Source organism: Eucyclogobius newberryi, unplaced genomic scaffold (genome assembly GCF_026437365.1).
Source record: "Eucyclogobius newberryi isolate DKJ021-1_F unplaced genomic scaffold, fEucNew1.0.hap1 SCAF_17, whole genome shotgun sequence".
Classification (NCBI taxonomy): Eukaryota; Metazoa; Chordata; class Actinopteri; order Gobiiformes; family Gobiidae; genus Eucyclogobius; species Eucyclogobius newberryi.
The window spans coordinates 18,447,252-18,459,624 of NW_027315801.1; positions in this window are offsets into that span (position 1 = coordinate 18,447,252).

Here is a 12,373-nt window from a genome sequence, read left to right on the forward strand (position 1 = left end):
CTTGGCCGAAATAAAGTAGAACAACATCTCAATTTCCGTCGTATATTTTAATCACAACTTTATCACAGGTACATGCGGAGCATCACTTGCTCGAGAACTGGTAACAACATCCAACCAAAGGCAAGTGCGCCCTCTATTGGGGAGCACTAATAATGACACTCTATTGCACACAATAACACATTCACATTAAGAGGAGCAGAATATAGCACATACAATTCTCTAGTGCAATATACCACATCTCCCCCACCTTTAAGCGAACAACACGTAACTGTAATTTCAAATAATTAAAGGTCACAACATAACACTGCAAACACACATTTGTAAACAACTCAACATTTTTACTTTCTTTTACTTTAGCGAACAAAATCTTTAAGATGAACAGGTGTACGTTTTTCTCTAGTTGAGCGTCTCACTTCTGACTCAACCTGACTGTCTGGAGCAAGAGGTAATTCTGCAACACTCTCTTGATTAGAAGTAGTCAGTTCTAACATGGATTTGTTTTGTGTCTGCACTGACTCGAGAGTAGTTTGGGTAACACTTGGAAACAACGGCAAGGTAGGCTCTTTTTCAACAGTTAGCTCCGGATCGGACAATCTAGATCTAACCTGATCTACATGCCTTTTCATCACTTGACCACTTCCAACACTGACGGTATAAGAAAGAGGTCCCGAACAGTCTTGTACCACACCAGGAATCCATTTTGGTCCATAGGAATAATTCCTGATGAGAACGTCATCTCCAGATGAATAGCATCTCGATTTGCTGTGGCTGTCGTGAGTTTCTTTTTGTTTCAGTTGTTTTTGTTGAACTTTTGTTTTCATGTCCGGCATAACCAAATCCAGGGCGGATCTCAGTCTGCGTGACATCATCAACTCTGCAGGTGACAAACCTGTCGTGGCGTGAGGTGTAATTCTGTAACCAAACAAGAATCTTGAAAGCCTGGTTTGTATTGTTCCTTCATTCATCTTTTTCATCCCCTCTTTGAAGGTTTGAACCGCTCTCTCAGCGAGCCCATTTGAGGACGGGTGAAAGGGAGCAGACCTCACGTGACGTATGCCATTTTGGTTCATGAATGTCTCAAACTCCGCACTTGTGAAGCAGGTCCCGTTGTCGGACACAAGCATTTTTGGTAGACCAAAAACACTAAAACTTTGTCTAAGTTCCTCAATTGTCACTTGTGAAGTGCTAGTCTTTGTTGGATAAATGTCCAACCACTTGGAATGAGCATCCACAATCACAAGAAACATTTCTCCAAGGAAAGGTCCCGCGTAGTCCACATGAATCCTTGACCATGGCGACTCAGGCCATTCCCACGGGTGCAATGGTGCATGAGCTGGTGCTTTTTGGTGAGATTGACACTCATGACATGCCTGAACAGTTTTTTCTACATCCTGGTCCATTCCTGGCCACCACATGTATGATCTTGCCAGACCTTTCATTTTTGTCATTCCGCTGTGAGTTTGATGTAGAAGTTTGAGCATATACTCTCTCCCTTTTGTTGGAATAACAACTCGAGCTCCCCAGAGAACACAGCCGTCTTTTACGCTGAGCTCCATTCTTCTCTGGTGGAAAAGTTTAAGACTCGGTTCTGTTTCTGCAGGCCAACCCTTTAGGATGCATCCATGGACGTGAGCTAGTATTTCGTCTTTGGAAGTCCACTTTTTTACTTGGTTTGCATCGACCAATGTCTCATCCAACAAGTCCATCATCAGAACTTGCTCAGTCCTCTCCTCTTCCTTTAGTTTGACCGGAACTGGCAATCTGCTCAGGGCGTCGGCATTAGCATGTTTTTTTCCTGGTTTGTACACAATATTATACATGTACGCACTGAGTTTAACTGCCCACCTTTGAACTCGTGGAGATCCCATTTGGGGAATCGGCTTCTTTTCACTGAACAGATAAATCAGCGGCTTGTGATCGGTATAAATGGTGAAGTTCCGTCCATATATGTATTTATGAAATTTTTCCACACCAAATATCACGGCCAGACCTTCTTTGTCCAGTTGTGAGTATTTTGTCTCGGCAGGTTGCAAAGTGCGCAAGACAAATCCAATCGGTCGCTCACTTCCATCTTCCACTCCATACGGTGAAGCATCACACGACAGTATCAGCTCTCGATCAGCGGAGTAGTGTACCAGAACATCCGACGTGTTCAGCAAGTCTTTAGAGTTTAGAAAAGCTTGTTCCTGTTCTTTGTTCCATTTCCAACGAACATCATGTCTCAACAGTTCGTGTAACGGAGCCAATCTTGTTGCTAAGTTGGGACGGAACTTGTTGTAGTAATTTAACAGTCCCAGGAACGATTTCAGTTCTGTGACATTTGTAGGAGCTGGAGCATCTTGGATTGCTTTGACTTTTTTACACACTGGATGTAATCCTTGTGAATCCACTCTGTATCCAAAATACTCCACTTCATCCTGAAGAAAGGTGCACTTATTTCTTCTGAGGCGCAATCCAGCTTCTTTTAGCTTTGTCAGCACAATATCCAGATTCTTTAAGTGATCACCTTGTCCACCCCACTGACCAAAATATCATCCAGATAAACCACGACCAGAGGAATCCCACTTAAGAGACTCTCCATGATCCTTTGGAATATGGCTGGAGCTGACGCCACACCAAACGGTAGTCTGTTGTAAGTGAACAGTCCTCTGTGTGTGTTCACCGTGAGGTATTTCTTTGCCTCATCATCCATCAATATCTGTTGATAAGCATGACTCATATCTAGTTTGGTGAATTGTGTGCCTTTAGCTAGTGCATTGAACAAATCATCCACTCTGGGTATTGGATACTGCTCCAATGAGGAAACAGTGTTTACAGTTAGTTTGTAGTCTCCACATAACCTAACGGTTCCCACTGGTTTCAGGATGGGTACAACAGGCGCGGCCCATTCAGCATATTTCACAGGCGTGATAATTTCCTCTCTTTTAACAATCTGTCAATTTCCTCATCCACTTTTGCTCTCGTTGCATAAGGAATCGATCTTGGACGAAAGAAACGCGGAACAGCATTTTCTTTCACATAAATTGTGGCTTTAGTGCCCTTTAAAGTGCCAAGTTCCTCTTTGAACACTTCTTCGTTCTTACACAGTATTTCTTGTAGCGTTATCTGTTTCTCCAAGTGTAAGTGCTGTACCTGACGAGTCTTATTTTTCGCTTTCACCTCTTTCCAGTCCAACTGAATTTCCTCAAGCCAGCCTCTGCCCAGCAGTGTGGGGCCATCTCCTTTAACAACAACCAACAGCAGTTTAACTCTTTGCTGATTATATTTGACTTTCACATAAGCAGCTCCCACCACTTTCACTGGGTCTCCGGTGTAAGTCTCCAACTTTATTTGCACTGGCTTGATGCGAGGAGTTTCTCCATCTTCCCATGTTGTTTGAAATGTCTTCTCATTCATTACTGTGAGACTGCAGCCTGTATCTATTTCAAAACCAATCCTTTTTTCATTTAGTTTCATGCTCACAATGTACGGCTCAACTTTCCTCAAATGTATTTCACTTATACGTCCCAGTTTGAACTTCATACACTGTAATGCAAAAGGACTGTCTTCTGAGCTGTCCGTGTTGCTATCCTCTTGTCGCTCTTGAACATTATGTGAGCGGTAGCTTGAATTTCTCTGATCCTTTTTTCCAGCATTAAATTTAGCATGTCCCTTCTGTTGTTTACTTTTTGTTCGACAAGCTCTTGCAATATGTCCCACTTTTCCACATGCATGACATTTTTCTTGTTTGAACTTACATTCACCTGGGTTGTGTTGTCCTTTGCAACGATAGCATTCCTGCGTTGTGCTCTTGAACGCTCCACTGCTGTACGAACCCTTGTTTAGTTTGAAGCACCTTGTCACTGCGTTTGGATTCTGGAGGTCCAATGCGTTTTTATTTGCTGTTTCCGAAGCAACTGCAATAGAATACGCTTTTTCACAAGTTAAGTCCGTTTCTGCCAGGAGTCGTCGTTGAATGCGATCATCATTGATTCCACACACGATCCTGTCTCTCAACTTTTGCTGTAATGTGTCGCCGTAATTACAGTCCTGTGCCAGCCTCCGCAGCTCGGCAACGTAATCCAACACTGACTCGTTTGGCTTACGACTGCGGGAATCAAACTTGTACCTTTGGACGATTTCACTTGGTTTCGGGTCAAAATGGTTCTTCATCAACAACACCAGTTGCTGATAAGTTTTATCTTTTGGTTTCTCCGGGCTGAGGAGATTCCGCATTAAACTATACGTAGATGCGCCGACCACACTGAGGAGAATTGCTCTCTGCTTGTCTCCGTTATCAATTTCGTTGGCCTCAAAAAACTGTTCCATTATTTCACAGTATTCTTCCCAGCTTTGATTTTTAGCATCAAACGCTGCTAGAGTGCCAATGGTCGCCATCTTCCAGCTTTTTTTTCTTTCGCGTTTCTCTCTCCACCAGGGCCGGCCCAAGCCTTCAGGGGGCCCTAAGTGAAAAAAAATTTGGGGGCCCCTCACCACGTTATCAGAATCAGTTTTATTGCCATTGTCAGTAAACAATTCACATATGGGAACTTTTTTCAACGCAAACAAAGCGCACCAAAACTCCAGGGCATCCAGTTAGTTTATTCTCAACACCTCACAAGCTCAAATATTGATAACTTAAATCCCACAATGTAACTTGGTATTCCGCTGACATCACCTCTACTTCCTGTACAAATAACACACGTCCCAGATATGTTTTTGGGCGTATTTGTGGGCGTTAAGGGTCTACAGCCACATTAGCACATTAGTTTAAATTAATGAACAGGGACCTTTTTTGGGTCTTCTGCTGCATTTTAATGTGATCCAGCCGGCTAAAGTAAGAGTAAAATGTTGAGGTTGTAATGCTATAAAATGATGATGTGATAAAACTGTGCCAGGAGAAAATGATTAAAGCCAGTTATTAATACATTAGTGTACTTAATTACTCAATACAATATTGGCTATGAAAAAAATTATGATCAAATTGATTCATTTTAACTGAAAATGTAAAAGTATTAGTTATCCTTACTAATTTATCTTTTACAGCTCCCAACTGTTCCTTCTTGCCAAAGTGACAAAACAAGTTATATTAAATTAAACAAATGGCATAAGCATTGCTTGATTAACAATTAACACTGATAAAACAGTGCAAACATGTTATTCCCAGAGAATGAACAGAACGAGAAGTGAAGGTCCAAACCTAGCTTTAGTGAAGAGACTGTGTTTCTGCAACTTTGCCACTTTTGTATAAAAATATATAGTATTATTCTATAACAGACGTAATCATAATATGTCTGGTTATTTTTCACTATCAATTTATTATAATTTATAACAAATAGTCTAATGATGCTTTTTAAATAAATTGAAAAGTTTTATTGCTCTATCAAAAGTTAATTACAATATAAATGTTTGTTCTGATCAGAACATCACACACTGGACTCCTCTGTGTGAAACAATGCTGCGATGTGATTGGCTGATGGACCTTACATGCATAAACCTTTACGTTCCTCTCATTGCACTTTAAGAAGTCAAACAGACATCACGAGTCACGATTGATCTCACACATGGTGATGTGAGAGAGAGGGGACCAAACTCAAACCCGCTCATCTCTAACTGAGGCTGCACAGGGGCCCGGGACAGGGGCCGCACGCTGTTCACTCCAAAGTCTCACGTCAGAGGTTCTGTACGAGACCGCGGTGAAGTTAGTTTCACGTTGGACGTTGGACATTCGCCTCCGCAAGTAGAGCGGGAGCTTCCTCTGAGTGTGCGCCGCCTGCAGTAGCTCGACGCGGGGAGCTGCGCGCTGAAGTGCCACTTGGTACGCCAGTTAGGGACCAACTCTAAAGTACCGTTTGTTTAAAAATGTGTTGTCTTAAAAAATATCAAACGTATTTATATTTAAAAAAAACAACAATATTGGGCATGAATCCAAGTTGCTAATATTAGATGCAATAGTCCTTTTGGGCTGAAAAATTAACCCTTTGTAGATTTTTAAAGAATATTTTTAGTAAAAAAAATCAAGGATTCTTATCAATAGCTCCTAAGTCAGCTAGCCTAGATAGTAAACGCTAAGTGATTATAATAGTTTGAGTCTCCAGGTATCACGCACACCTTTTACTTTTTCAAATTAACCCTTTATAGATTTTTAAGGAATATTTTTCGTCAAAAATCAAGGATTCTTTTCAATAGCTCCTAAGTTAGCAAACCTAGATACTAAATGCTAAGTGATTATAGTAGTTGTGGTCTCCAGGTATCACGCACACCTTTTACTTTTTCAATTTAACCCTTTGTTAATTTTTAAGGAATATTTTTCGTCAAAAAACAAGGATTCTTTTCAATAGCTCCTAAGTTGGCAAACCTAGATAGTAAACGCTAAGTGATTATAGTTGTTGTGGTCTCCAGGTATCACGCACACCTTTTACTTTTTCAATTTAACCCTTTATAGATTTTTAAGGAATATTTTTCGTCAAAAACAAGGATTCTTTTCAATAGCTCCTAAGTTAGCAAACCTAGATAGTAAAAGCTAAGTGATTATAGTAGTTGTGGTCTCCAGGTATCACGCACACCTTTTACTTTTTCAAATTAACTCTTTGTAGATTTTTAAGGAATATTTTTCGTCAAAAATCAAGGATTCTTTTCAATAGCTCCTAAGTTAGCAAACCTAGATACTAAACGCTAAGTGATTATAGTAGTTGTGGTCTCCAGGTATCACGCACACCTTTTACTTTTTCAATAGCTCCTTACTTTTTCAATTTAACCCTTTATAGATTTTTAAGGAATATTTTTCGTCAAAAAACAAGGATTCTTTTCAATAGCTCCTAAGTTGGCAAACCTAGATAGTAAACGCTAAGTGATTATAGTAGTTGTGGTATCCAGGTATCACGCACACCTTTTACTTTTTCAAATTAACCCTTTATAGATTTTTAAGGAATATTTTTCGTCAAAAAACAAGAATTCTTTTCAATAGCTCCTAAGTCAGCAAACCTAGAAAGTCAAACCCAAGTGATTATAGTAGTTGTGGTCTCCAGGTATCACGCACACCTTTTACTTTTTCAAATTAACCCTTTATAGATTTTTAAGGAATATTTTTCGTCAAAAAACAAGGATTCTTTTCAATAGCTCCTAAGTCAGCTGACCTAGAAAGTCAAACCCAAGTGATTATAGTAGTTGTGGTCTCCAGGTATCACGCACACCTTTTACTTTTTCAATTTAACCCTTTATAGATTTTTAAGGAATATTTTTCGTCAAAAAACAAGGATTCTTTTCAATAGCTCCTAAGTTAGCAAACCTAGATACTAAACGCTAAGTGATTATAGTAGTTGTGGTCTCCAGGTATCACGCACACCTTTTACTTTTTCAATTTAACCCTTTGTTAATTTTTAAGGAATATTTTTCGTCAAAAAACAAGGATTCTTTTCAATAGCTCCTAAGTTGGCAAACCTAGATAGTAAACGCTAAGTGATTATAGTTGTTGTGGTCTCCAGGTATCACACACACCTTTTACTTTTTCAATTTAACTCTTTGTAGAATTTTAAGGAATATTTTTCGTCAAAAAACAAGAATTCTTTTCAATAGCTCCTAAGTCAGCAAACCTAGAAAGTCAAACCCAAGTGATTATAGTAGTTGTGGTCTCCAGGTATCACGCACACCTTTTACTTTTTCAAATGAACCCTTTGTAGATTTTTAAGGAATATTTTTCGTCAAAAAACAAGAATTCTTTTCAATAGCTCCTAAGTTAGCAAACCTAGATACTAAACGCTAAGTGATTATAGTAGTTGTGGTCTCCAGGTATCACGCACACCTTTTACTTTTTCAAATTAACCCTTTATAGATTTTTAAGGAATATTTTTCGTCAAAAAACAAGGATTCTTTTCAATAGCTCCTAAGTCAGCTGACCTAGAAAGTCAAACCCAAGTGATTATAGTAGTTTTGGTCTCCAGGTATCACGCACACCTTTTACTTTTTCAATTTAACCCTTTATAGATTTTTAAGGAATATTTTTCGGCAAAAAACAAGAATTCTTTTCAATAGCTCCTAAGTCAGCAAACCTAGAAAGTCAAACCCAAGTGATTATAGTAGTTGTGGTCTCCAGGTATCACGCACACCTTTTACTTTTTCAATTTAACTCTTTGTAGAATTTTAAGGAATATTTTTCGTCAAAAAACAAGAATTCTTTTCAATAGCTCCTAAGTCAGCAAACCTAGAAAGTCAAACCCAAGTGATTATAGTAGTTGTGGTCTCCAGGTATGACGCACACCTTTTACTTTTTCAAATTAACCCTTTGTAGATTTTTAAGGAATATTTTTCGTCAAAAAACAAGAATTCTTTTCAATAGCTCCTAAGTTAGCAAACCTAGATACTAAACGCTAAGTGATTATAGTAGTCTGTCTCCAGGTATCACGCACACCTTTTACTTTTTCAAATTAACCCTTTATAGATTTTTTAGGAATATTTTTCGTCAAAAAACAAGGATTCTTTTCAATAGCTCCTAAGTCAGCTGACCTAGAAAGTCAAACCCAAGTGATTATAGTAGTTTTGGTCTCCAGGTATCACGCACACCTTTTACTTTTTCAATTTAACCCTTTGTTGATTTTTAAGGAATATTTTTCGTCAAAAAACAAGGATTCTTTTCAATAGCTCCTAAGTCAGCTGACCTAGAAAGTCAAACCCAAGTGATTATAGTAGTTTTGGTCTCCAGGTATCACGCACACCTTTTACTTTTTCAATTTAACCCTTTATAGATTTTTAAGGAATATTTTTCGGCAAAAAACAAGAATTCTTTTCAATAGCTCCTAAGTCAGCAAACCTAGAAAGTCAAACCCAAGTGATTATAGTAGTTGTGGTCTCCAGGTATCACGCACACCTTTTACTTTTTCAATTTAACTCTTTGTAGAATTTTAAGGAATATTTTTCGTCAAAAAACAAGAATTCTTTTCAATAGCTCCTAAGTCAGCAAACCTAGAAAGTCAAACCCAAGTGATTATAGTAGTTGTGGTCTCCAGGTATGACGCACACCTTTTACTTTTTCAAATTAACCCTTTGTAGATTTTTAAGGAATATTTTTCGTCAAAAAACAAGAATTCTTTTCAATAGCTCCTAAGTTAGCAAACCTAGATACTAAACGCTAAGTGATTATAGTAGTCTGTCTCCAGGTATCACGCACACCTTTTACTTTTTCAAATTAACCCTTTATAGATTTTTTAGGAATATTTTTCGTCAACAAACAAGGATTCTTTTCAATAGCTCCTAAGTCAGCTGACCTAGAAAGTCAAACCCAAGTGATTATAGTAGTTTTGGTCTCCAGGTATCACGCACACCTTTTACTTTTTCAATTTAACCCTTTGTTGATTTTTAAGGAATATTTTTCGTCAAAAAACAAGGATTCTTTTCAGTAGCTCCTAAGTCAGCTGACCTAGAAAGTCAAACCCAAGTGATCATAGTAGTTGTGGTCTCCAGGTATCACGCACACCTTTTACTTTTTCAAATTAACCCTTTGTAGATTTTTAAGGAATATTTTTCGTCAAAAAACAAGGATTCTTTTCAATAGCTTCTAAATCAGCTGACCTAGAAAGTCAAACCCAAGTTATTATAATAGTAGGCGAAATAAGAACAAAATAGGGACAAAACAGGAACAAAACGGGACGGCAAAATAGGCACAATACAGGATCAGAACAGAGCAGGAACAAAACAAAAAGAAGCCAAGAAGGAACTAAACAGCAGAGGGGGGCGTGCCCAAGCCGCTGCGGACCACCACAGGAGACCTGCAATATTACCAGTGGAATTACTACGTTCAATCGAAACTGATCAAAATAAATTCTCGGCACATACCGGGCATGGTTGACAGAGTAGCACACGATACTTCCTTAGCTGCTCAATGGGATCGCTCCACACCACAGGCTGCATCCAAACTGAGTGGACCAGCGCATGCAACGTTGGTCAGCTGTTGCCGCACAACAGCGCCTTCGCCGCAATCTGCGGCACGTGGTCATGGACAAGGCGTTAAAAGCCAAACGGGTGTACTTGACCGGTGTATCTGGGGCAAACCGGGATTTAGGAGCGTTGAAACTGAATGACTGAGGAGAATTGGGAGTTCATTACCTGCTAGGTGATTTGCCAGAGCCCCGGACCGGATTATGGGTGCCTGTGGCACTGCAGCGGCACTACCGGAAGAATTTAATTCATGAATTTGTGAAATGAATCGAAGCCGCGGGACTGTCATTACCTGGAATGGAGGACGGAGTGGCCAACAACCAAGGCCCGGAAGAGCGTGTGGGTGAAACGAGAGGCGGATGAGGAGGGCGCGCTTAAAGTGTCTGCCAGCTGAGCGCCACGGAGCGGCAGGTAAGTGTACCCTCAGCACAGGCCTCTACAGCCCATATTGCCACATTCCACCCCCCCCCCCGAAATGCATCGTCGCCCCGACGATGAAACACAACTTAACACCAAGGCCTAAAAACTACTTGTGTCAGCCTGGAGGATGACACAGGAGCACCTTGGCCGGATGGTTGTTCAACTAGGGACCTTGGAATACGGTGGGAATTTAGGTATTGGCCAGCGGTCGTGCGAGTGGACCGGCGTACAGATGCCTTGCTGAAGCCAGGATTGGCCACAGCGTCAATTGCTGGCGGAGCCTGGTCAGTGACCACGGTGGGGAGAGCAACTAATGGTTCTTGAGCACTCGGCACGTGTAATGGGACGTGGGAGGAGTTTTGGGGCACAACTGTTGGCTGCCGCACCGGCGGCTGTAAAAACAAATCATCCTCAAATGACTGTTCATCTTCTACGATTGGTGCTACAGGTGCATCCGGAGGATTCACACCAGGGACAGTGGCAGGGGAGTCACTGCAAAGCAGGGCCTTCAACAGGGATCGGTGGACCCTTTTTACCTTGGTTTGTTGATCCACAGGAGCCACCGTGTACACCACACCATCTTCCCTTGGGGCTTGCAGGACAACATAGGTTGAGGACCCCACAGGTCTTGGGTCTTCCGACAACCCCTAGCACTGTAATCGCGAAGTAGCACCAGCTGGCCTTCCTTAAATGGCACATCTATGACCCGTTGGTCATGATTTGCCTTTCTGCGTGAGGCCGCCAGACGCAATCTTTCTCTTGCCCCGTTGAAAGCCACCTGAAGACGCGTCTGGTGCTCTTTTCACCCACTGTTACGAATCTAGGGATTCTGTAGGGGTGTCAGCTCCCTGGGCAGTGGGAGTCAGCACCCTCTCCTGGTTGCCAGGTGATTCTCTCCACTGCAGGTCCCTCCTAACACACCTTAGGATCGTTTGGCTTGAGTGGAGCCAGCCTGGATATAAGGGAGGCTGGTGGGAGCAGTCTCTCTCTCTCTCGCCACGCCCCAAGACTGGTTGCTGTACTGTGTGGCAGCACAGTTTAAGTCTGTTTATTTTTGCACATTTTCATTGCAACGATACATATCACACTACACTTATTTAGTTGCCATCTACACAGATACATTAGTTTCTTTTGCAGGGCCTGATTATTTATAATAAAAATATACTATTAATTATTGTGAGTGCTGTGTGGACTCCCCTCTTTGTTTGGCTGCCGTTGAGCCGGGTGGTCCCCCCCCCCCCGGGGTATTGCACCCTACCCAACAAGCAATCAATAGGCAGACGTGGTTCTTGCCCAAACATCAGGAAGAATGGAGACTCACCAGTGGACTGGTGGAGAGTGGTGTTATATGCGTAGAGCACCTGGGGTAAGCAACCACTCCAGTCCCTCTTACGGGATGCAGGAAGAGCACGCAACATATTGTGAAGTGTTCGATTGAACCGCTCACACTGCCCATTTCCTGCTGGGTGGTACGGAGTAAAATAAGACAAGATAAGATATTCCTTTATTGTGCCACATGGGGAAATTTCATTGATGCAATGCAGGTAGATACAGAGGTAGATACAGAAGAAAAGAACAGATCACTTATAGGAAGTCTGAAAAACACTTTCAGTAGAAGATCTCTTATAAACAAAAACTCACATTACCCAACAAGGGATGGAGGGGAAAAATAATAAAGATAAAAATAAATACATAAATACATAAATACCATTGCATGTGATCACGACAGTAATTGCACATGAATATGTGTCACGACGGCACATATTGCACATATGACGGAATTGCACATTGTTAAGTCAGTATTGCGAGTGTTCAGGACTAACAGTGTTTGTTATAAAGTCTGATAGCAGCAGGAAGGAAAGACCTGCGAAACCTCTCCTTCACACAGCGAGGGTGGATCAGTCTCTCACTGAAGCTGCTCTCCAGAGCGGACTGCAGGGGGTGGCACTCATGGTCAAGCATAGATGTGAATCCAGCCAGGACCCTTCTGTCCCCCACCTCCTGCACCGAGTCCAGAGCGCAGCCCAGGACGGAGCTGGACTTC